The sequence below is a fragment of the Sorghum bicolor genome, chromosome 5 (assembly GCF_000003195.3).
Source record: "Sorghum bicolor cultivar BTx623 chromosome 5, Sorghum_bicolor_NCBIv3, whole genome shotgun sequence".
Taxonomy (NCBI): Eukaryota; Viridiplantae; Streptophyta; class Magnoliopsida; order Poales; family Poaceae; genus Sorghum; species Sorghum bicolor.
This window is the reverse complement of record NC_012874.2, coordinates 64,556,346-64,579,798: the sequence shown is the minus strand read 5'-3', so window position 1 is coordinate 64,579,798 and position 23,453 is coordinate 64,556,346. Positions and strand designations below refer to the sequence as shown.

At 41.2% G+C, this 23,453-nt stretch overlaps 1 pseudogene; it reads left to right on the top strand.

Moving 5' to 3' along the window:
- On the top strand, nt 4,757–23,186 carry LOC8071977 (annotated as a pseudogene).

The window sequence follows — 23,453 nt, the reverse complement described above, 5'->3', positions numbered from 1 at the left end:
GTTTGTATACGCCTCAGGTGGATCGTCCAGGTTGTAGGAGACATCGGACGTCGCCTTGCCCTTGTGGGCCATAGCATATGCCATGAATGTAATGCAATCCTGGCCCGCATGTGCCGCTGACTGCAAGAACCAACAAATTAGTAGAAATAAAGAAAAATTGAGCGTTAAAATAGACAAATGATTTTGAGTACCCATGCTTGTCCGTATGCGGCGAAGCTGCAGTTGCCTTGATGTTGTGTTACACCTGGCATCAGCAATCGCCGCTCCTGAGTAGCGTTGTGCACTTTGGCCCACTCGGGGCCGCACCACCTGTCCACCATCATCTCCCAGCACTCGAGATACGCGGCGCACCACCAGGGACACATCTACAGGTCATCAAGGATTTGACATATGAGAGGAACAAATTAAGACTAATGAACTGAAAAGTTCTTTATGTACCTGTATGTACTGCTCTCGGGTCAGCGTCATGCTTCTTGCTTGTGGCTTCTTCACATTCTCACCAAGGATCAACCTGTGGTAAGTGACGATGGCCTGGACGCGTGCCTCATAATGAATGTCCACAACAAGCTTTTGGCATGCTTTTGTAAGCACTGCCTCCGCCCGAACCTCAAATCCCTCCTCGCATCTGAAATAAAGTTGCATACAAGCACAATGTATCCATTCATTATTTAATGAATGTGATGTATTACCAATGTGGTCCAATCATACTTACCCAAAAGTCACGCTTGACCCACATCGCTTTGTTGTTAGCCTCCGCATCGGGGGCGGAGACGTAGTGGTCAAAGGTGTAGGCCGACTCCGTCTTGCTAGCGTGCTCAACTAGGCCAGGAAAGTGGGTCATGCACAGAAGACATAGGATGACATTGCCATGGCATGCAAGACCACCACCTGCCACAACCGCCCAGTTCCTGCATAAGTGATTAACAACACATATTAGATTGTACTTACTCATAAGTCTAGTTCCTCCAGTATTGATGACAATATATAAAGTTACTTACTTTTGGCCTTCAGGACGAATCACCGGGCGTCGATGAACAGGCGGCGGAGTTGGGAGGCTCGTGGGACCTCGCAAGTAGACACCCGATGAAGTAGAAGAAGCAGAACCAGTGCCCCCGCAGTCCCCTTCCTCCTCCTCCACCTCATCCCCAATCTCCACCTCCTCCTCCTGACGACACTGCTCATTCTCATCCCCGTCCGTGTCCCCGTCCGCATCCCCATAGGTTGCCACCTCCTCCTCGTCATAATCCTCCACTGGCGTGGGAGGACGAGCCTGCTTCCTACCCCTCCTCCTCCTCCTCCTCCTCGTGTCCGACGGTCCTCTTCTGGACCTGGTGTAGGGCGTGTCCTCTGGTAAAGCGAGAACACGTTTCTCTGATGGTTACCCACCATCTTTGTTCAACCACCTGCAATTGGAAAGAAAAAACAAGAGGTAATTAGAAATTAAAAATAATAAACAAGAAGTAATTAAAAAATGCAAGATAAATAAAACATAATTAGAAAAGAACATTGTATTACATGTACTAGAAATAATCTTCATGATCAGGATTTGCTGGATCATAAGTCTCATCATCATTATCAACCATGTCGAAATAATCAACACTATCTGAAGGAGGAATGTTATCTTCATTGTCATTGACTAAACGTAATCGCTCAAGCATTTGTAAGTCCTTGAGATTTTGGACGTCATCTCCATCGTCCTCATCATCGACCCTATCGTTGTCTACAACCATTCCTATCGCTTCGGTCAAGTCTATCTCTAGACTTCAACCTCCCTTGTAGCCCCTCTTCTTGATAGAACTCTCCATCATATGTGTTTGTGTTGAAGTTGTAATCTTCATTGTTTGGTACAGGTAGTCTACCGTCTGGCGATACCTTATGCACAATAGCCCAATTGTTAAGATGCTCTTTGTTCTGGCATGCATAAAAGGTATAATAAACTTGTGTTCCTTGTTGAGCCACAATATAGACATCATCTCCTGGATAGATAGTATCCTGTCGAATTTTGACTAGCCCAAGATTAGGGGTCCGTCTTGTTACTCTAGAAACAAACCAATGGCATTTGAATATGACAGGACTAAGAGGTTTGCTAGCGACGGCATTTGCAAATGAAAGTTCGTATATTCCTTCAATTCTTCCATAATAGTCGAGACCATCAGTGTCGGGGGTAAAGACTCTACTATTTGTGGTTCTTCGATTGGGCAGACTCTGCTCATGCGATGCTGTGTAGAAGCGATATCCATTCACGTCATAACCGGTAAATGACTTGACCCTATAGGCACAGCCGTTTGCAACCTGTCTCAACTCACCACTGATAGACACATTAGTTTGGGCCTACAAGGTCGAGCAGGATATATCATTATGATATTTGAACTTACAAGCATCTTGGAAAGTCAAACTAAGTACTAGCTAAATTGGAAAGTACCTTGTTTTTGAACCAGGAAATAAAATCGGGCCGCCGTGCTCCCGCACCCTTTGAAAGAAGGGTATCAGCTTCTGCGGGGTAGGATCCCTTGAATGATTCCAGAAGCCATGAAGAAATTCCCTGTACCAACGTGAAACAAGGGGTTGGATGACAAATAGAGGCGATATATTTCATATATATATTTAATTTATTTTGATTAAACGTATTTCTCCCAAAAAAACAATATTGAACTACATGTGCATACAATCATAGAATATGATGATTGTAAAAATGATATTCACAATACTTATTATCATTTGAGACCATTTCTAGAAGCACGTCCAAATTTTCAAATGTCTTATACACAAAATATGGCGATAAAGTTGTATGAGAAATGATTTTAATTATATAAATTACAAATAAACTTCAAAAATCTTAAAACCTGGCGACACGTCTTGACATCACATAGGAGGCTATGATAAAAATTTTAGAACATTTCGCGAAAGTTGTCACGTACGATAGTTATAAACCAACGCCTCTCACTTTATTCACATGTGATCACATATGAGAGGTGTGGGTTTATAACTAACGTACGTGATAACTTTTGTGAAACGTTCCCCCATTTTTATCATAGCATCTACATGTGATCTAAAGGCACGTCGTCAAGTTTTAAGATTTTCGGACTTCATTTGCAATTTATATAATTAAAATGCATTTCTCCAGCAACTTTGTCGCCATAGTTCGTGTATAAGACGTTCGAAATTTCGGGTGTGCTCCTGAAAATGGTCTCAAATTATAATAAGTATTGTGAATATCATTTTTTCATCCAACTAATTCTATGATTGGATGCACCTGTAGTTTAATATTGTATTTTCGGGAGAAATATGTTTAAACGAAATAAATTAAATATATATATGAAATATATCGAGAATTGTGCCAAATTTTAACTTAGGCTTCAAAATAAAGTGCAAAGCAAGTACAAAAAGTTTTAAGACAAAAAACAAAAAAAATCTTTGCCGAGTGCCAAATTTGGCACTCGGCAAAGTACCCTTTGCCGAGTGTCTCCTTAAGACAAGACACTCGGCAAAGGCTGACGCCGTGTAGTCCCGTAAGCCTTTGCCGAGTGCCAAGTTTTGTCGAGAGCCTGGCACTCGGCAAAGAGCCTCTTTGCCGAGGGCCGAACTGTGCCGAGTGTTTGGCACTCGGCAAAGAGACTCTGTGCCGAGTGCTAGGCTATGCCGAGAGCGACTCTCGACAAAGGGGCTCTTTGCCGAGCGCCCGTGTTTCGGCACTCAGCAAAGCATATAATACTCGGTAAAGTTTGGGTTTCCTGTAGTGTATCTAAGGAAATTAGAAGCCAAATCTAAGGAAACTCACTACACCATAATTCAAAAGCATCGACTAGAGTCACTAAAAGTCACTTTAACCACAGCCCAAAAGCAAACGTCTATGTTGGCGTTGCTAGCTAATAGCTGCATTAGGGACAGATAATCAATCGTTAAAGAGTTTTACCGATGAACACTTGTGGTCACAAGGCACGGGCTTAGATGTTAACGACCAAAGGTCACAATTCTTTTTTATTTGTTGAAATTTTGAGTTCTTCAAAATATGATCTCAACAAGTAAACTGTTATCAATGCAGTTACCAATAAATATTTAATAATTAAATATATCAATTAATCAATAATATCTATAATGAAACTATAAATAATAATAAAATAACACATAAGTAAATATATAAATTGAAGTATTAGATAATTTACAACAACAAATATATTAGGTTTAATCTAAATTAGAAAATATTTAAATTAATTTAACCTTTATGTAGCATTAATAATATTAATAATAATATTAAAGGGTATTTTATATGTGCTAGTCAATAGTTTTAATGCACCATTCATATAGAAATTAAATAATTAGTCATTAATCACAGAGAATTTTTTAAATAGATGCATTACATCTTGTTCTTCGTGGATACAAATAATCGTTGGATGTTTTATATTTTTGTCGAATACAGATCAATTAGATGGAGAAAAACACTAAAAAAAACAAATTTGGATACATCTATTTAACATCTATATTAAAAACAGCGAAAAATAGACACTTATATTACAAATTATAACGGATAAAGACGTCGGATAATTTGGACTTCTATTGTTTTATTTTCCATCACTAATTTGAGTGTGTGTGGATGGCCAAGCTTTGGTGACAGCAACGCAGTAATGCGACACACGCGCTGGGCCCCTTCGTCTTTGGACCTTATTCGTGCTGTCGTGGACAGGCTGCGCGCCTCTCTCCTCTAATCAACCCGACGACTTGAGCCGTGATGACCTCCCCAGTAGGCATCCAGTAGCACTGGACCAGAGAACCACAACCACCGAGTATTGAGCTGCCGGCGACGGCGGACCGGGGTCAGGCGAGGCGAGCCACAGGCCGCGTGGTGGCTCGTCGGCGAGCGGCTGCTGCAAAGCTGCGCATCCGCCGTAGGTGAGGCTTGAAGCTAAACTTGCCGGCGGCTCTTCGCCTGCCCCGTCTCATAGGCCAGAGAAGGTATATCTCGCAGATAGTTCGTTTCGAGTGCCTAGAAATTTGGGATGCAGTAGACTGTGAGGTTTTAATATATATTTTTTCTGCTGGTGCTATGATTGCCGAGTCAGCACTCAGCAGTATGGGCGGATGCAGTGGGAATACCCAACTTTTTTTAATACTTTTATGTATATATATGTATATATATACTTATATATAAATGTATATGTTGCAATATTCTATGCTATTTTCGTTGATTGCAGCCAAGAAAAATCAAATAAACGGCCTTTTGGCTTGCTTTCCAAACTTTTATCTTTTCAAACTAGCCCACTTTGTGAGGTATCTATGGATTCAATTTTTTTTACGTAAAAACAGCAATACCCAAGTTTGAAATTCTGCCTCCGCCACTGCTTAGCAGATAAGGTCGAATAGTTGGATTTTTTATTGTTGCTAATCACAATATACTCCAATTTTTTATCAAATTTGTCCAAGTTTATACGAAGGTTACTGTCAGAGTGGCAGTAGCCTGGAATTTGGGGGCGTGCTAGGGTCCGGGTGGGCGGACGGTAAGCTCGGTCCGACAATTCCTGCCCATTAATTCTAGCACTGTTTCTGTGCTCGTCCCGGTTTTTCGGTGCCGCTCCTGTAGGCAGGTAGCTCATGGGGTCTGTTGAAGTATTGCCATCAGTTTTTTTTCTCACCCACTTGATTTGGACATGAGAATCGGCATGCATGCAGTGATGTCATCAATTTTTTACAAACTAAAAAAGTCATAACTACTAGACCACATCTTTACATTAAATTCCGATTACACCATCACGTTTCTTTCAATAAATCCTTTAAAACAAGATCCCACATGAATATATTTATATAAAATTTTGTTAATGAATATTTATATAGTAAAGATAGAACATTTCCTTTTATTGGCCAAATGCAATGTTTTAGGTTTAAAAACCAATATTCCACATTCACAATAAAAATAATCTTAATTTAGAAAAATAATATTACAAATCTAAGAAATAAATTATAGGTCTAAGGAGTGTATTATATTATAATATTTATGAAAATAAAAAAACAACAAAATTATGAAATATATATAATTAGATAAATAGATAACATGACATAACTAGAAATAATAATAAAAGATAAGTCATCACAAGAGTATGTGAACATCATAAAATACATTGTAAACCATCACATGTATATTACATGAATATCATAAAATAGAGCATAGAACATCACATATATATTGTGTGATATCACAAAATATATTATATAACATAAAAAACATCACATATACAATATATGAATATCAAAAATACATATATATACTAAGTAAACATCAAAAACATAGAACATCACATATATAATATAAGAACATCACAAGATCTATTGTAGAATATCATTGTATACTAGTGAACATCACATATATACTAAGTGAACATCACAAAATATAACACAAAACATCACATGTATACTATGTGAACATCACATATAGCATAGAACATCATTGTATACTATGTGAACATCACATATATACTACGCGAACATCATAAAATATATCAAGAACATCACAAGTATAGCACATAAACATAAAAAATATCATAGAACATTATATGTATAGCAAGTGAAAATCGCAAAAAGATCATGGAACATCACATATATACTATAAGAACATAACAAACATCATAGAACATGACATAGATGCCACGTGAACATCACAAAAATATCACATCTATACTATATAAACGTAGTATCTCATGAATATAGAACATAAAAAATTAATCATGAAAAAAATAATTAACTAAGATAAAATAGAAAACATAAAGACAAAAGAGAAAAAGAAAAAAAGAAAGAAATATGAAAAATGAGTAAAATATACAAATGAATAAAATAATTAGTTAGAGTAAAATAAATAAATAAATAAAATAATAATATAAAAATGAAAAATATAAATCACATGAAATGAAAAATAAAAAAAAAATTAAAATAAATTGAACTATATTCTAGTTTTTGTTATTAAGTAGAGACGATGTTCTAGTTTCAAAGAATGATATTCTCTCTTTACAAGAAGAATGTTCCATGTTACATGAAATTAGTATTATATATATATATATTAAAATATTAATAAATAAATTATAACATAATATAACATAGAAAATAATGAAATCTAGAGCAAAGCATGAGGAAACATGTAATAGAGAAAGGAATTTAAAAAGATCAAATGGGTACTTTTTAAACATGCTAAAAATATAGTATAGAACATCATATGTGTATTAAGTGAAAATCATTAAATACATCATAGAACATCACAAACAAAATGATAGAACAACACATGTATACTACATGAACATTAAAGCAAAACATCATAGAACATCATTATATACTACGTGAACATCACATGTATACTATGAAAACATTACAAAATACACCATAGAACATCATATTTATACCACGTGAACGTAAAAACACCATGTATATTATAAGAGCATTAAAAAACATAGAACAAGACATTATATATATCACGGAACACTATAAAAGATATTACAAAATATCACATATTGTCACACCCAAATTTAAGGATAAATTTGAGTACAGTAAACCTCATGTGCGCCCTAGGAATAGTCGCGCACATAAGTCGACAAATTACAGAAGTATCATCACAAGTGTCTTACATAACGAATATTACAGCCACGAACATCAAAGTCTGGCAACGAGCGGAAATAAAACTCATATCTAACTATAACTTGATATCTCCAACACAGGGACGACCGACTAGGGGATCGCCAACCTAGAAGTCCTCCGGAAATTCCTCGTAGAAGCTGTCATCTGTTACCCATCCAGGATTTTTGTCCAAAAAGATATATAGAGACAAGCGTGAGTACATCTCGTACTCCACAAGCATAACATAGGATTTTATGCGGCTCAAAAAGGTTAGACACTGGCTACTGCAGTTTAGCATTTTAATTGGTCAATGTTTTAATCCTATTATAAATTATGCTTAAGCTCCCGATTAGCCCACATGAGTACATGATAATAACGCCGTTAACCTTCACGGTTAACACCATCACCATCACGGTTAAACCACATTAATCATCACGATCAATGTGTCATACTTTCATAAGTCATCCCCCATAACCATCCACACCCAACTATTCCGTAAGGGTCCAAGGTCGCTCATGTCTGAGAGCACGGCTAGTATACCAGTTTGATCAAACTCTGTGTAGAGGTGTGCACTTTTCCCGTAAGTCGTGTTACCCATATGCCCGGGGTTTGCAAGATCCACTAACACTGCCAAGGTGAGCTGGCAGGAAACACTATGAAGCCTTCCATAGGCCTCGTCTAACCAGTTAGGGCCGCGAGGTTTCCTCGGCAGGCAGATATTGAGGACCCCCTTTCCTATGGCACATTTCCATCACGGCTATACACATAGGAACAAAAGCAGTTCTATACCCAAAGTGGCAAGCCCCTCTTGCGCCCTTTCGGGTAACCTCTAACCAGCTAGATGAGATCCTACTATTGAGCTAAAGTCAGAGCCATATAACCATCACGGTTGCACTGTATGTCCCGGATAGTCGCTTACAAAGAAGTCCTTACAGAGGGTCTAGGTCAACCTGACCGAAGTCAATTGCACCATTGCCCTTTTCCCATCATTTGTCATCATATTAAATATAGTCAGAATGGTAGTAAAGTCTCAATTAATTAGAGCACTAGCAAAGCTACCATATGCAATCTACCCATAGATATCGTAAATTTATAGTCAGGTAGCTAGGATGTCCTTAGGGTTATCAAATTTAGACACATGCAGATGCGTAATTAATTAAGTGAGTAGGTGTACAAGGAAAACCCATGTTATACTTGCCTTCGGTAAAGGGAAGCTGCTGCTGGTCCTGCTGTTCCTCGGAATAAAATGGATCGCCCACGGTCACGTCACCGTCTGCGCTCGATCGGCACCACACAACAACACGCATCCAGGTTCAAACATACAAGCAAACAATCCTTTAATTAGAACAGTACACCAACAGATCAAAACAAAATAAAATGTTTTAAAAAAATAGAACCTACGTTTCGCGATGATCTCATAGATACGAAGATCACAAAAATCGGAACTAAAACGATCAAGTTACGAATTTACGACGATTTCCTATAGCTAATTAATTAATTAAACCTAGACCTAAAAATAAAAAGTTGCAAACTGCAGTAACAGTGGTACTAACATGTAGAGAATTTAATTACGAGTCTAACGCAATTTGAACGGGTCAAATCGGAGCTCAAACGAATATTTTATGACCCAAACAATCTCAGTGGCAGTCTTGTAATTTTCTGAAAACGTATTTTGATTTAACCGACGAGAATTACGTGTTCAACGCGACAAGGCGTAATCTGAGTAGTACGCTACGGACTGCGGGTCGGATTGAGGAAAACCCAGGGTTTCTTTAGCAAAATTGCCCACGAAGGGGTATCGGGCACTCTGGACCGTTGGATTAGATTTCAACGGCGCTGGTCGGTTGGGGGGAAGGGAGGTGGCGCATCCGGCCAGAGTCAGGGGAGACGCGGCGGCGCTCCATGGCCGGCCGGCCAAGGCTCGCCATAGTTGGTCGCAAGGGGGCTTCGGGCCACGGTTTCCCAATCCGCGAGCACCTAGAGGAAGAGGAGGATGAGGCGATCCCACCTTGGGCTAAGACACGGCGAGGGAAGCACTTGCGCTGAGCGGACCGCGGTGGCACCATTGCCGACCCGCCGGAGCACGCGGCCAGGGCCCTAGGACCACGAAACGAAACGAGAGGAGCACCGAGAGGAAGCGGGGAAGTAGGTGATGCTCACCACAGCGCGAAGCTGGGCAAAGACGGCTCAGAACTCCGTGGCGACGCGCGGCCGTCGGTGGTTCTCCGGTGATTGCTCTCTGCGTGCGAGCAGGGCAAGGCAGGGGAGGAACGAAGTGAGGGAGAGGAAGGGCGGCTTGGGCGCGGGCGCTCCACTTGAATCCGAGGTGCGGGGGGAAGGAGTGGGGAACGTGGGAGCGGGCGCGACTCGGTGGAAGACGGTTCCGAGAGAGAGGGAAGAGAGGATTGAGCGGGCGGTTGGAGAAGATGCTGACAGGCGGGCCTGGCCTGGCCTGTGGCCCAAGAAGGAGAAAAGAGGGTGCGGGGGAGCTAGGCCGAAACAGGCCGAAAGAAGAAGGGGGAGGGGAAAAGAAAGGTTCTTCCTTTTTATTTTTCCAAAACAATTTTCAAACTCATTTTTAAAATAGAATTTGAATTCAAACTCTTTTGTTCAAAACCACACATCACAAAAGAAAATGCGCCAGCATGAATGCAACATAAAATGTTAATCTAATTTATATTTAATTTCAATTCTCCAAATTTTTTTTATTTTTTTCCTATATTTTGATGCTCACAAAATAATTAATTAAACTCAATTCAGCTATTTTTAAAGAAATAAAATTTTGGGTGTTACACATATATATTATGTGAACATAAAAAGAATTATAGAACATCACATGTCTATTACGCGAATACCGCAAAACACAGATAGAACATTACATATATACCAAACGAACATAAAGAAGGAACATCACATAAATAATACTTAGAACATAAAAAAATTGAACATCATATAAAAATAATATAGAACAGCATAAAAAATATAAGAAAAGAAAATAAAATAAAAAAAAGAAAGGTAACAAAATAAACACCTAAAAACATAGAAAGAAAACAAAAATGAAAAAGCAGAAAATAAAAACTAAATAATGATTAAAATATAAAAAAACATGAATCAAAAGAAAAACATTGGTAGAAAAGAAAATTAAAATCAAAAATAAAAGAAAAAACAAAAAATAGAACATCACATTTACAGCAAGTGAACATAAAAATAGGAAAATGAATATTAATGAAAAATCATATAAAAGTAAAAATGGAAAATGAAGCACAAAAATAAAAAGATAGAAAGAAAAAAGAAATGAAAAGACAACGAAAAGAAATGAGAGACGAATAAGAAAAAGAGAAACATAGAGAAAAGAAAAAACAACATAAGAATGAAAACATAGAAAACTTAAAATAAAAAAAAGAGAGGGTAAAGATAAATAAGAAAATAAAATAAAATAAATTAAGAATGAAAAACATAGAAAACCAAAAAGAAAAGAAAAGGGAAGAATAAATGGAAGTAAGAAAATAAAACAATAAAAAGAAAAGGAAGGAAAAAGAAAAGGAAAGAAAAAATAAATATGAAAAGAATAATAAGAAAAAAAAACCTGTCAGTTTCCTCTCTTTCACCTTAAATTACTCGATGCCTATTTAAATTGGGGACCTTTTGTGCTGCTTCTTGTGTGGTAGTATAAACCTGCCATCAGCCGTTTGAGCACAACCTCTGCCACATATATATCTTTCAGGGATACAACAGAGCAATGGAGGCGACGGCCCTGAGCGTGGGCAAGTCCGTGCTGAATGGAGCGCTTGGCTACGCCAAATCTGCATTTGCCGAGGAGGTGGCCTTGCAGCTCGGTATCCAGAAAGACCACACTTTCGTCGCCGATGAGCTTGAGATGATGAGATCTTTCATGATGGAGGCACACGAGGAGCGAGACAACAACAAGGTGGTCAAGACCTGGGTGAAACAGGTTCGTGACACTGCCTACGACGTCGAGGACAGCCTCCAGGATTTTGCTGTTCGTCTCAAGAGGCCATCCTGGTGGCGATTCCCTCGCACGCTGCTTGAGCGGCGCCGTATAGCCAAGCAGATGAAGGAGCTCAGGGCCAAGGTTGAGGATGTGAGCCAGAGGAATGTGCGCTACCATCTCATCAAGGGATCCGGCTCCAAGGTCAGTACCACTGCTGCTGAGCAGTCTGCCCTTACTGCTGCAACAATGTTCGGCATTGACGATGCAAGGCGTGCCGCGAAGCAGGACAATCAGAGAGTGGATCTAGTGCAACTAATCAACAAGGAGGATGAGGACCTTCAAGTGATATCTGTATGGGGGACAAGTGGTGATATGGGCTTAACAACGATAATCAGGGAGGCTTATGACAACCCAGATGTCCAAATCAGATTCCAGTCCCGAGCATGGGTAAGAGTGATGCATCCTTTCAGTCCAAAAGACTTTGTCCAGAGCTTGGTGAATCAGCTTCATGCAACCCAAGGTGTTGAAGCTCTGTTGGAAAAAGAGAAGACAGAACAAGATCTAGCTAAGGAATTCAATGGATATGTGAGTGGTAGTAGGTTTCTGATCGTGCTTAATAACCTATCCACCATTGAAGAGTGGGACCAGATTAAGAAATGCTTCCCAAACAACAAGAAAGGAAGCCGGATCATAGTGTCAAGCACACAAGTTGAAGTTGCAAGCTTATGCGCAGGGCAAGAAAGCCAAGCCTCAGAGCTAAACCAGTTGTCTGTTGAGCAGACACTTTACGCATTTTACGATAAGGTAATATATATATAATCATTGTTCCAACATATACGTCATGACATTATTATAATTCAGTTATGTCTTTAGATAATTTATAATTCAATTATGTTAGATAACTGAAGCGCGTGGGAGTTAGAGCAACTCTAAGAGCATCTCCAAAAGTACCCAATAATCCTTCCCGAACCATAATTTTTGGAAGAATGAAAAAAATTCATCTCCAATAACTCCCCAACTCACCTCCCAATCTTTTGGAACTTGGTAAACCCCTTCTCCTTTGCATGTAAAGATGCACGGACTAGGTCACATGTATCTTCTCCTAAACGCTTGTATTCTTGGGTCAATCTAAAGACAGAAGGGCGAGGAAAGAATAAAGAGTAAAAAAAAGGTTTAATGATGCAAATGTACAAGAGACAAAGAATATAAAAAGATGGTTAGGATAATTTAGATAAAGACAGAAACGGTTGGAAATGATCTTATGCTAATACTTCTTGGCGTGTTGGAAAACACCATAGATAGTTTTGGGACGAAATTATTGGGAACTCTTGGACATGCTCTAAGAGACTCTATATTCTTCCTAATGGTCAGGAATAGAAATTTTGGTGAAAAACTATCCTCCAATAACTTCTTTAATTGGTTATTTTAAATATAGCCATTTTCTACTCAAGATTTCTCACTAGCCAAAGATATAAAATAAGAATGACTCTTTAGAATGCGAACAAAATATACAGAAAAACCATTAGACAGTGAAAAGATACAGAAAATGAGTTTTATTCAAATGACTCTCTGAATTACTTTTTAAAATGATTTAAAAAGTAAGCTTTAAAAATACTCTTGGATCAGAGATGGAGTAGCATTGCACTAAAAACACATGATCTAATGCAACAAAAGAATGCTCCTTCCAGTCCTTTGTTTTATTTGTGCCTTTTTTCTCAACGAATTTCATTTGCCTTTCGAGAATGCATGCACTCAACATGTTAATACTACAGCCACAAATATATGTATTTGGATTTTTGAAAACAAATACATCTATATCTTAGGCCTTGTTTAGTTGGCAAAAATTTTGAATTTTAGGTACAGTAGCACTTTCGTTTGTTTGTGGCAAATATTATCCAATCATAGACTAATTAGGGTCAAAAGATTCATCTCGCGATTTACAGACAAACTGTGTAATTAGTTTTTATTTTCGTCTAAATTTAATACTTCATGCATATGCCGTAAGAGTCGATGTGACGGGAAATCTTGAAATTTTTTTAGAACTAAACAAGGCCTTAGAATTTAGCTAGCGCATGCTAGAAAAGGAGATGGTACCTGTAAGTAATCGAGCACAGGTCTATTGCATGCCTTCATATTCAGTGATCTTAATTATACCAGGTAAATAAATTAGATGTCTTGCCTCAAATTAATATAATGTATAGGATGTAGTAGACTGGTTAACAGATTGACCTGCAAGATAGTACCTGTAAGTAATCGAGCACAGGTCTATTGCACAATTAAATTTGAAGCTCCTATTTTACACATAATTTTGATATGGAGTATTTGATTTCATATCCAGGTAGATATATTTTCCTCTATCTCATAGAGATTATAGTAAGATGGTTTGATATAGCAAATGTATCCTCTCGTCATTTGGATTAAATTTATTTCTTTAAATTTCATATAATACATGTATTATTGAGAATTCTAATATAAGTCATGAAAATTTGGATCCCAAGCTAAGGTTTGGAGTAGGGTACAAACTAATGATAAGCTTTCATGACTGAAAACAAACTAAATATTGTTCATGAAAATTGAAGGCTAAAAGTTGTTCCTAAATATTTCTCTCTTTTATTTAGGGTTCCCAAAATGGAGAGGATTTGGTGAAGCAAGTTTCTATCTTGGATGTGGCAACCACAAGTACCGACAATCAAATAGCACCTCATGGTGAGATTACAGATGATCAATCTATGGATGCTGATGAGAAGAAGGTGGCTAAAAAGAGTCTTAGTCGCACTAGGACGCGTGTGAGTGGTTTGGAGGAATTGCAACTTATCGGGCGAAACAGAGAAATATCTAAAATTATAGACTTAGTTTCAAATAGTGATAATAGCCAACAAGTTCAGGTGATCTCTGTGTGGGGAATGGGTGGCCTTGGGAAAACCACCCTAGTTGGTGGTGTTTATCAAAGCCCAAAGTTGAGTGACATGTTTGAGAAGTACGTTTTCATCACAATTATGCGTCCTTTCAATCTTGAAGAGTTCCTTAGGAGCTTGGCCAGACAATTACATGAAGAATCTTCTAAGAAGCAAGAACTATTAAAAAATGGAAACAACAATAAGAAATCATTAGCATTGATGGACGTCGACAAGTTGACTGAGGAGTTGAAAAGACTATTAGAGAAGAAAAGTTCTTTGATTGTTCTAGATGATTTCTTTGAGACCTCTGAATGGGACTTGATAAAACCAAAGTTATTACCTCTATTGGAAAAGACGAGCCGAATCATTATCACTACGAGGGAGGAGAATATTGCTTACCACTGCTCAGGAAAACATGGAGTTGTGTGCAACCTTCAAGTTCTTGAGCCAGATGATGCACTTTGCCTCTTGAGTGAAAAGGTAACATAAATGTCCTCCACTTTTCTTGGTTTGAAATAGCACTGATTTCGGGAAAATCCATTTTTTTATCATTAAGAGATTGATTAGTGCCATGAAACTTCAAACCCAAAAGTTTTTTTACAGTTCCACTATCAAAATTGTTAACAACTAGAGATCTAGCTATTTTCGCTTAGTGAACCACACATGTTAGCTGGGCCCACATGTCATATTTCATGTTCTCTTCCCCACAACATCCTCTTAAACTGCAGTCCTCTCCCTCTCTCCCAACTGTTCTCTCCTATAATTTCCATTGCATCACTGGTTTAACCCGGCCACAATGCTCACTAGAGTGCTAGCTACATGCTTGGACATGGTGCACACCATCACCCACCATGAACTTGGCTCCAACTGCGGAGGCCACTGTAGCTAGTGTGCACTCGTGCTCCCTTGCACTTCCCTCCCACACGGTGGCCAAACGCTGATGCTAGGATTGCCATGATTGGGCATATAGGCCAAATTTGGCATGGCCAAGCTCAAAAGAGGGGTGGAGGATGATGTCCAAGGTGTTTGTAAGCTCACAACAGGCTCAGATTCAATGGATAAGCAGTGAAAGTTGTCGCCCATGGAAAATCCAAGTGGTAGTGTGGTGCGCCACTGGGAATGTGAATAGCTTGTGAGGGCAACCCGGCTCCAGCAATGCCTTGGCTCAAATAAGTAGTTGTGGAGGGCCTGGCCTTGCACTTGAGCTCATCGTGGAGTAGTTTGGGAGGGTCGTGGCCTTGCACTTGAGCTCATCATGGAGGGAAGAAATAGTGCTAGAGACATGCTGATAAGGTCACGTGATGGTACTCAATGCACATGGAGTGCACTCATGGAGAGGGAGCGAGGTCGGCCATGGTGGCACTAATTACATGCACGCTCAGTGATGTGCACTTTGTGGGCAACTCTGACCAGCAGCACAGGGGCAGGCCGCTCCTAACCTTGGCGTGCGTGGGGCTGCTCTCAGTGGCGATGTAGATGGGAACAAGCCAGAGGAGGAAGATCTAGGCCTGAGGCGCTATCAGGCAATGGTGAGATAGGTGTTTGGGCAGGGGCACCAAGTCAATGTGCTCGGCGAGCCTTGTGGATTGGCTTAGCAGGCCCCGTCGACAGGCTCTCTCTATTATTTTTAATTTATTAACATAGGCATGGGACACACCCATCTCTGTTAGCCATTTTTTACGGTTCTCCCAATCTATCAGACTAGTCGTTTAGGTTGAGTTAGCTTTATTTCTTTGATTTATTAGTGGACCTGGCATAGAGGGGCACTGACTTGTGGGTATAGGTGAGAACTGGAATAGATCTGTTATGCACTCTAAGAATTGATGTTAGAGTTCATGGTCGAAAGGCTTGAAAAATCTTTTCTTTACCAAAGTCTACAGGAAAACCCCAACCAATTTTTTATGTTTTTTATTCTAGACCTATTTAAATTCGTTCCCACATAGAGTCGAATGTAGGTTTGCTAGATGTTGCCCAAGTGCTCTAACCACAAATCTTAGGGGCCATGTGGTGGTGAGGAAGCCCGTTAACATCTTGAAGATCACATGGATTGTGTGTGACATGAAGCATTTGGACTCGGGTTGTATGTGACATGGAGCGTTAGACTCGGGGCCTTGATAACATCTTCTAGAGGTTACATAAGAATTGTGTGATTCGAAGAGTTGAGTCTGATGTGTGATGGGGGACATTGCTAGGGAAATTGATGGTGGGAGAGTACAACATATAAGTGAGGGAAAACCATCACATATCTGACTAGTTTTTTGTGTTGAGTTAGGCCCGATGCATTGATTTGTTGGGGGCTCTTGTGGACCTAGGCCTAAGGGGGCACCTACTCAAGCTGGGTCAGATTGGCTATACACTCTAATAAAATTTAAAATGTGAGTGATTTTCGCTGAGAGAGATTGCGCATGGAGAGAGAGAGAGATGCTGCATGCACGGTTCTGATAGTTGGATGGCCAAAGGAGTTTCATGACTAGAATAAAAACTCATAGTTTAATGATTGAAAATTTTCTTCATTAATTTTTTCATATATACAAATAGACTATACATGTAATAGTTGTGATCGGGGCGGTCAACAATAGTGTAAGCAGGGGCGACAGCATGGAGAGCTAGGACAGTAGCTAGGGCAGAGAGAGGGGGCGGCGCACAAGAGAGAGAGAAGAGAGATAGGGAAAGAGCTTTCGCTCATCCATTACTTGATTGATCTCGTTACATATCCCTAAGTAGTTATAGTCCCTAGAGGACTTGATTTGCAAGCAAACTACAAGATCCTAATTGAACACGGATTCTCCTTTCCATCTAATAAACTCTCAACTTTCTATCTTAACAAACTCTTTCTAAAACCAACTACAACTAGATATGGTAACCATAGGTAGCAATTATGGAGACGATAGTGGTGGCGGGCATGGTGCCTCTTCCGCTCTTGGGCGTGTGCCCCTCCTAGGGCAGCCTAGCTGTGGCAGCAATGGTGCCTCCCGCTAGGGCCCTGGTTGGCCCATTTTCTCCACCAACAAGTATGGCCTATGTTGGGCATGTGACAGTACTCTCTCCTCCGCTCGACGCCTCCTCGTGCTGACATGTGACCCATTCGTTGACTCCTTTTGGTGGCAGATCTCCTCGTGTTGGACCTCCTCCAAGTAGCACATAACGTGGCCACTAAGGGGATTAGTGAGAATAATGTTCTCGCATGCCCATACTGGTGCAAACTCAAAGCAGTACTAGAGGTTGCCGATGTAGCCAAAGAGGTAGTAGAAGATGTTGCCTGAAGATCCCATTTGTGTGCCTGCCCTTGCTGCAACAAGAAGAGGACATGGTACCGAGGCCTGGAAGCTGAAGAAAAGCATCACTCGTGGAGGGGTGATGAAACCATGGATGTGGTTGTTGATGTCGATGCTAGAGGAGAGTTGTACTTGGCACCAAATTGTCATTGTTGAGCGTGTTGGTGGTGATGTCATGAGGTCCAAGATGGCGCCAAAGACGAAGGCCCCTCGGTTGAATTTGCCTGGTGACATGCGGTGGTCGATGGAGCCTAGATGAAGCCCGATGTTGATGTTGTCGACACGGATGGTCCAAGGTCGAATGTGTCGAGGAAGATCACCATCTTTGCCACTATAGGATGTCATAGTAACTAGGGATGACCCAAGATAATATGGGAGGGTACCCCAGTTAACTATCCTTCTTTGTGTCGGTGGTTCATGCGCTCCCAATGCTAGCAGCTCCATGCTAGCGGAACCACCATGTCAACAAACCTATAAAAGGCTCAGTAGTGACACCAAGGTTGTAGGTAGGTAGAATCACCCATCAAAGAAGATGAGACCTTTGTCTAAAGACCAAGCATTCACAACCTGGCCCTCCATGATGGCCATAGTGATTGTATAGAGCTCATGCTGCTCTCTGACAGCCTAGCGTAGGTGCGTGAGCATGATGCCATTGGGGTCTTCAAAGAGGTCGAGGGCATTGGGGAGTCAAGCTCTGACCTGTTCATCACATTACAAGGAGGTTGTAGTGGTGAAGTTTGATCTTTCACATACCTTTAGTGGGGGTGCCAGGAGTGCAAGCACCATTATTAGCACCTGATGACAAAGGGAGCCATAGAAGGTGTTTGGATGCCTGTTGTAGAAGTAGAGCATCTCCATGCTGATGAAGTCCCAGGTTATACGCTCGAAGTTAGCTAGCCAAGGCATGCCGAGAATGACATGGATGATGTTGCTAATGTCGAAGAGGAAGGCGTCGATGTCAAAGGAGTCGCTACCGATGCATAGTGGTACTTGGAAGGATGCTCCATGGCATGGCACCTCATTGTTGTTGCCAACGAGTATGGTTATGTTGATGCACTGATCCTAGAGACCAAAGGAGCGGGCGATGTTGATGTTGATGACGTTATGTGTCACACACAAATCCACTAAGACCGCCTGTGTAATTCATCATCCACTCGATGTACATGAGGGAGGCGCCTTGGACTCCTATGTGGAGCCTGCCGATCATCATCATGAGGCTATCATCAGCCTCCTCCAGGTCATAGTTGTTAACAATGGTGTTGTCGAACAACAATTTGCACTTGTGGCCACATGACAACAACTCATCACAGCTGAAGCAGAGACCAACGCTACATTGTACCGCCATCTCTTTATCGGTAAGATGCTTGAAGGGGCGGGGTGTTGGTGCCGTGGCACCCATCATAGTTGTCGTAGGTGTTGTCGTTGTTATCATGGTTGTAGTCACCTTCGGTGGAGGAAGTCACCCTAGCTTAAAAGCCGATGCCTTGTTGGCTTCATTGACGACCGCTAAATGTCGCTTATATGCCTATGATAGAGACATGGCCGTCTTCATGTCCTGCGGGTTGAGCAGCTCGACATCCATATTTAGTGGTTCTAGGAGGCCAGCGATGTAGATGTCGACTTGCTAGCGTTTGTCGAGGTTGCCAGCCTAAGCCACGTGCACTAGGAAGCGCTCCATGTATTCGTTGATGGTTCTCGTCTTGCATAGGGAGGTGAGATCACCCAGAGGGTTACGCTTCATGGGAGGTTCCAAAGCGCTCATTGACGCACTGAGCAAACTATGCCTAGTTTGTCACATCATCATCCTGTAAGAGTCTCATGTACCACTATTGTGCGGCACTAGTTAGATGGTAAGAAGCATGCCATGTTTTTTCTCTCTGGGCTCCATTGACCAAAGAATAGCTCTCACTGTTGATCCGTGGCAGGGGTCCTCCTTGCCATCGTATGTCATGAAGGACAACATGTGGGGATGGATCTCCATTGCTGAGAACGTGGTTGGTGCTACTCTACCTAGATGGATCTCTGGTTTGGGCTCCTTGCAGAAGAGCTTAGCCTCTAGCTTGGTGGCGAGTTCCGGTCTACACCTTGATGAAGTCACAACTAGATTTCGCCATTGCATCTCTGGTGGTCATCTAGCTTGATGGAGAGTAGCTGCTTCCCACGCTCAAGCTCGTCAACCATGTCCTTGTCTGAGCATCTCGTCTCGATGGTGTTGAGGTGGCTGTTGACGTCGGTAATCTGTGAGTGGACAGTGTCGATCTTGGCAATAATGTCTTTGGATAAATTAGCGTTGAGCTTTTGGATCTCAGCTAATTTAGCCATAGTAGCAGCATGGCGATCAATATGGTCTCTGGATACTAGGTGTAACAGTCATGACCGAGGCGGTCACTGACGGTGTAGGCAAGGGTGGCGCGGCTAGGGTAGGGAGAGGGGGTGGAGAGAGAGAGAGAGAGAGAGAGAGAAGATAGATAGGGAAACGGCTTTCACTCGTCTATTACTTGATTGATCTCGTTACATATCCCTAAGTATTTATAGTCCCTAGGGGACTTGACTTGCAAGCAAACTAGGAGATTCTTATCGAACGTAGATTCTCTTTTCCATCTAACAAACACTCAACTTTCTATCTGAATAAACTCTTTCTAAAACCAATTGCGACTAGATATGGTAACCACAGATAGCAAAGACGGAGACGACGAAAGTGGTAGGCATGGCGCCCCTACCCTCTTGGGTGTGCGCCCCTCCTAGGGCAGCCCAGCTGCGGCGGCGGTGGCGCCCCCTGCTTGGGCCCTGGTTGGCCCATTTTCTCCATCGACGAGTACGGCCCGTGTTGGGTGTGTGATAATACAAGATTCATATATTATTTAATTTGTTCTCTCAACATGCTCCCAAAAATGACCTGAACTTCATGCATTTTAGATGTGACTTTCTTTTGTATGTAGCAGCCAACCTTTCATTCTAAAATCTTACTAGTAAAAAAAAGCATATCTATGCTTAGTAATTTTATACTTTTTATAAGCACTATAAATCTTAAATTGTATCAATATCAGGTATTTGATGACGCTACATATTTGAATGAGCAAAATAATCCCGAGTTGGTCAAAGAAGCAAAACAAATCCTAAAGAAGTGTGGTGGACTTCCTCTTGCAATAGTTGTCATAGGTGGCTTCTTGGCAAACCGTCCAAAGAATGCAGAAGAATGGCGGCAGTTGAATGAGAACATCAACGCGGAGTTAGAGATGAATCCAAAGCTTGGAATGATAAGAACTGCCCTTGAAAAGAGCTATGATGGTTTACCCTACCATCTTAAGTCTTGTTTTTTATATCTGTCCATTTTCCCTGAAGACATGAACATTAGCAGAAGGCGTCTGGCGTGTCGGTGGGCAGCGGAAGGTTACTCAGCTGAGACTCATGGGAAGCCGGCCATTGAGATAGCTGATGACTACTTCGTGGAACTCAAGAACAGAAGCATGATTTTACCATCTCAGCAATCAGTTTACAGCAGGAAATCAATTGACTCTTGCAAAGTACATGATCTCATCCGTGACATTGCCATCTCAAAGTCAAGGGAGGAGAACCTTGTCTTCACACTGGAGGAAGGCTGCAGCATGAATATCCATGGCCCAATACGCCATCTTGCTATCAGTAGCAACTGGAATGGGGATAAGATTGAATTCGAGGGCATAGTGGACATGTCCCGAATACGATCACTATCTGTGTTTGGTTGGTGGAAGCCATTTTTCATTTCTGACAAGATGAGGTTTCTACGAGTGCTTGACTTGGAAGGGACTAATGGTCTACAATACCATCACCTTGATCAGATTTGGAAGCTTATTCACCTAAAGTACCTTTCTCTATGAGGATGCAGGGATATTGATTTTCTGTCAGATTCATTGGGCAACCTAAGGCAACTCCAAACATTAGACGTCAGAAATACAAGGGTAAAGGATCTGCCAGAAACCATCATCAAACTTCAGAAGCTACAGTACATCCATGCTGGAAGAAAATCACATGACCCACTGGGCGAAATTGATAGTTTAATGAAGAGGTGTCTTGGCGGGGCGTTTGTTTGTGCGACATATTGCTTACCTCTTCTTTCGAGCATTGATGGCCCCAGCTGTAAGGACCTTACTTTAACTTGCTGCGTGGAATTCCTTTTAGTCGTGACCGAAGAAGATAAAAAAGGTGTTCTGGTGCCAAGGGGGATCAGAAAACTTAAAGACATGCACACACTAAGGGAAGTGGATATCTGGAGGGAAAAGAACGTTCTACAAGACATTGGAAGGCTCACAGGATTGCGCAAGTTAGGAGTGACTGGCATCAACAAGAAGAATGGCCGAGCGTTTTGCTCGGCCATTTCCAAACTCAGCAGACTAGAATCGCTGTCGGCGCGTTCAGCAGGTTTTTGTGGTTGCTTGGATGAGATATCCTCACCTCCAAAAAACCTGCAGAGCCTCAAGCTGTATGGCAATCTGGAAAAGTTGCCGGTATGGATCATGGAGCTCCAGCATCTGGTGAAGTTGAAACTAGCAGGCCCTAAGCTATTGGAGCACGATGCTGCTATGGAATTCCTTGGCAAACTACCGAGCCTGGAAATTCTAGTTGTGTCAGGGTCATCGTTTCAGTGTGAAGAACTTGATTTCAAATCTCCACAGGGCGGAATAGCATTTGGAATCCTCAGGGTGCTTACGCTTTCAGTGTCAGGAATCAAATCAGTCAAATTTGACGAAGGTCACAGGGGAAGCAAACAATGAAATTGTTTTTTCTGGGCTAGGATTTCTCCCAAGCATCAACAAGGTCCAGGTCGGAGTTTACTTTCCTTTGGATTGGGACAGGATAAGTGCCGCTCGGGATCATGAGACTCGGGACAAGATATATGAGGAAGAACGGCAGGAAGAAAGGCGCAAGAAAGGTGAGCTCAAGAAGAAAATCCAGGAACAGCTAGCTCAGAATACAAACCAACCCATTGTGACGTTGGACTGAGTACGTCTGAAACAGGTATGTTACGTTTGCTATTTTGTGCGACTCTAATATATAGATAGATAGATCCACAAGAAGTCACCAAAGTTCTTTAGGGCAACTAAGAAACGCTTTATGATATATCAGCCTTGTATCTGTGTCTTTCGCAGCCACATGATGATCCGTGCGAGGTTGAAGATCAGCGGTCGGGCTGCCTGCTGGTAGCAACATCCAGGTGGGTCCAAGTCCAATATGGTACCTACGTGGGGTGCGTACCAATGCTCGTGCCGCCATTCCCTGGTGGTGGGCATGTATCTTGTTCAGTTTTGTGTTACAAATGTTTGGTGATGTACCTGTATGTTTCTGCCTGCATGCGCATGTTTTGTAAACAAGTATTATTAGAATTGGGGCTTCTTACCTCTACCTGTTTATTCTTGGTTTCGCTGTATTATCAATTGATTGGAGATACTTTTACGAGACAAGAATCCAATGGCATTATTTATATGGCCCATTCAACTACTTGTTTACAGCTTGGCTATTTTTTTTTGTTGTGGAGACTATTTTAGAATTTGCAAAGCAAAAGATAGACTCCAACAGCTGTGCTATCTACTTTTGTAAAATAGAAAGTTGGCTATCCCTTGATTTTCGGTTGCTATATATAGCCAACTAAGAGCATCTCCAAGAGCTTGGCTAAAATTAGTAGCCAAATTCTAATGTTTAGCCATTTTGTAAAATAGAAAACTTCTTAAAAAAGAAGAGGTCCACAACAGCCTTGCTATCAGA